Raw genomic sequence first — 2,634 nt, 5'->3', positions numbered from 1 at the left:
GGGCGGGGGAAAGGCTGGGCTGGGGAGATGCGCGTGCGCGGGAGCCGGCATGAGGGGCAGGGCCGGGCCGGAGGCGGGGCCGGGCCCTGGGCAGAAGACCTGAGGGCCGAGGGCTCGGATCCGGGAGAGGTGGGGACTGCGCGTGCGTGCTCGCGCGAGGGTGGGTCCCCTGGGTCCAGCCAGCCCCTGGGATTGATCTGAGGTGGGGGAGGGTAGGTGGTGCGGGCTCAGGCACTTGCTTGGGGAAAGGCCCTAAGGTGGGGCGGCGCGGCTCAACCCGCCAAATAAAGGAGAGCACGGGGGCGGGGCTTGCGGGAGAGGTGGGGCAAAGAACCGGGAGTCAAGAGGTGCGCGCGCTCCGGGGGCGAGGCTGAGGGCCGGGAAGGGCTGCGCGGGGCGGGGCCTGATGGCGGGGAGGAGCGAAGAGGCGGGAGTCGGGATAGGCGCACGCCCCGGGGACTGGGCCGAAGGCCGAGACGGGTTGCGCGGGCGGGGCCCGCGGGTGGGATGGAGCGAAAAACCCGGGCAGAGGGGTGCGCGTCCCCGGGAAGTACTTGGGGGCCGGGGGTAGGGGGCGGGGCTAGGGGGCGGGGGCGCGCTGCGCGGGGCGGAGCGGAAGGGAGATCCGGGGCCCTGATAGTCCGCGCGCTTGGAGCTAACGGGAGGCGCAGGCGAGCAGGGTGGTGGGGTGGTGGGGTGGTAACGGGAGGCGCAGGCGAGCAGGGTGGTGGGGTGGTGGGGTGGTGGGGTGGTGGGGCGGGTGGGGTGGCGGGGCGGGTGGGACGGCGGGGCGGGTTGGGCCTGCGCCGGTGGAGGTGGGACCCTGCTGGACACGACCGGCAAAGCGGGGAGCTGGTGGAGAGGGTTGTGAGGAGGCGGAGGGCGGGAGGGCTGAGGGGCGGCTCGTGAGGGTACAGAGATGGGGAAACTTTGACGCAGATACGTTCTCTCCCCTCAGCCCTAGAGACACCAGTGCCGATCCACGAACTTTTTTGAACCCTGAAATAATGTTTTCATTCCCAAAAGGGAAAAACAGTTGCAAATTGAAATTAATCAGTTTACCAAACTGTAACCTTTCAACTGCTGCGTAACCCATATATTATGAGTTATAGTTAACGTAGGGTGTTGGTTCATTTAATATATTTTATGTAATTTGGGGTGGGGCGTCCACAGGCCTGAGTGCTTAGGACCTTCGGAGGTCCTGAAATGAATGGTCTTGGACCGAGAAGGGTTTGGGACGGGGCGAGGAGGTGGTGTCAGAGCTGGTTTGCCCTTCTAGTAGATACTAAGCCGTAGGCCCTGGCCCTGGGAGTCAGAGGGTGGCCATTTACTAATTTACACAAAAGTTCCCCATCAGTCATGTGGAGAGTACCAAGTCAGGGATAAAGTGAACTGCGTACTTGACCCCTCGAGGTTCTCAGAAAGAAGGGCCAGAAAGGGATGTGACCTGGAGATGAAAGGGTGGCTCAGTGGCCCTGGGACAGGGAAGTCCAGGGTCAGAGACCTTGAAAAATGCAGAGGAGGGCACCCCAGAGCGCACCCCCTTTAGTAATCTAAGCCCTGAGGGAATATGTGTGTATTTATTTAGAGTAAGTATCCCAGGGTGGGGGGTTAGACTACAACACAAACCTTCACCTTGGAGTTGTGGGAGCAACATTCTCTGTGGGTTTCTTTGGGGCTGGTTTGCCACTTTCTCTTTAACAGCAACCAAGGGACCTTAAAGAGAACTCAACTTCGGCCATTAAATAATTAGACCCAACACAGGAAATAGGAAGGATATTGATGGATATAGGCGGTATGAAATGAGTTTTGTGTTAAAGTACATGTTGGCTTCCCTCAGACAATTTAGATGGTAAGAATGTGAGGCAAGGAAAGGACTAAACATTTAGAGAGTATATTCTTTTCCTTATTCTTATACTACACATCAATGCTATGTTTCCCTAAAATATAACTTATTAAAAGCCAGTTCTCTCCCTAAGTCTCCAGCCCTCATATTTGCACCCCCAAATATATTACCATAGGGTTTTTCCACCTTTGTATTCACATTTGGGGGTAAATAAGATTTGTTGTGGGGTACTGTCCTGTGCATGGGGATATTTAGAAGCCTGGTGAAATGCTCACTAGATGCCAATAGCATCACACCACTCCCCCCCAAGTTGTGACAGCCAAACTGTCTTTCAAAATTGTCAAATGTCCCTTGGGGGCAAAATCACCCCCAGTCCTGTTGAAAACCACAGGATAGAACCTATTGTGTTTAACTTGGCTTCTAAAATCCTGCACTATCTGTTCTCAATCTATGTTTCCTAGAAATTGATCCAGTCTTAAAGAACCACCAATGCAACCACCACTTTCTTTAGTTTCCTCCATAAATTATCACCTACTCTTCTTGGACACTTTCAGGGATGGAAAAGACTTAAAATTTTTACCTTGCCAGTAAGTCCTTCTATCTGTGATGTCTTCCTGCTTAGAATTTGTGTTTGTTAAGTCCAGTTCTCCCTTTTGGAGTTGTAAAAGAAAAATTCTAATCCTTTTTCCATTTCTGAACACTTGTGTTATTAATCACATTTCTCTTATCTCTCTTTTGAAATATTTCACCTAATTCTTTCAACTTTCTCCATGTGATAATTTATGGAT

General features: G+C 53.6%; 1 protein-coding gene across 6 annotated transcripts in view; it reads left to right on the top strand.

Moving 5' to 3' along the window:
• The first annotated feature begins 34 nt into the window (after positions 1-34).
• The window catches only part of HSPB11 (heat shock protein family B (small) member 11), a 65,675-nt gene continuing 63,075 nt past the window's right edge, over positions 35-2,634 (top strand). For 3 of the 6 annotated variants that reach the window (XM_035727033.1, XM_035727034.1, XM_035727029.1), the window contains exon 1: positions 592-671. The gene's annotated coding sequence lies outside the window, so the exon portion shown is untranslated. Of the gene's footprint in view, positions 130-333; positions 348-591; positions 672-2,295; positions 2,434-2,634 lie in introns of those variants that run through there. The other 3 variants (XM_027599632.2, XM_035727032.1, XM_035727031.1) reach the window with 3 other exon arrangements.

Source organism: Zalophus californianus, chromosome 4 (assembly GCF_009762305.2).
Source record: "Zalophus californianus isolate mZalCal1 chromosome 4, mZalCal1.pri.v2, whole genome shotgun sequence".
In the NCBI taxonomy this organism is placed as follows: Eukaryota; Metazoa; Chordata; class Mammalia; order Carnivora; family Otariidae; genus Zalophus; species Zalophus californianus.
The sequence above is the reverse complement of the archived record's forward strand: the minus strand, read 5'-3'. Positions and strand labels throughout refer to the sequence as shown.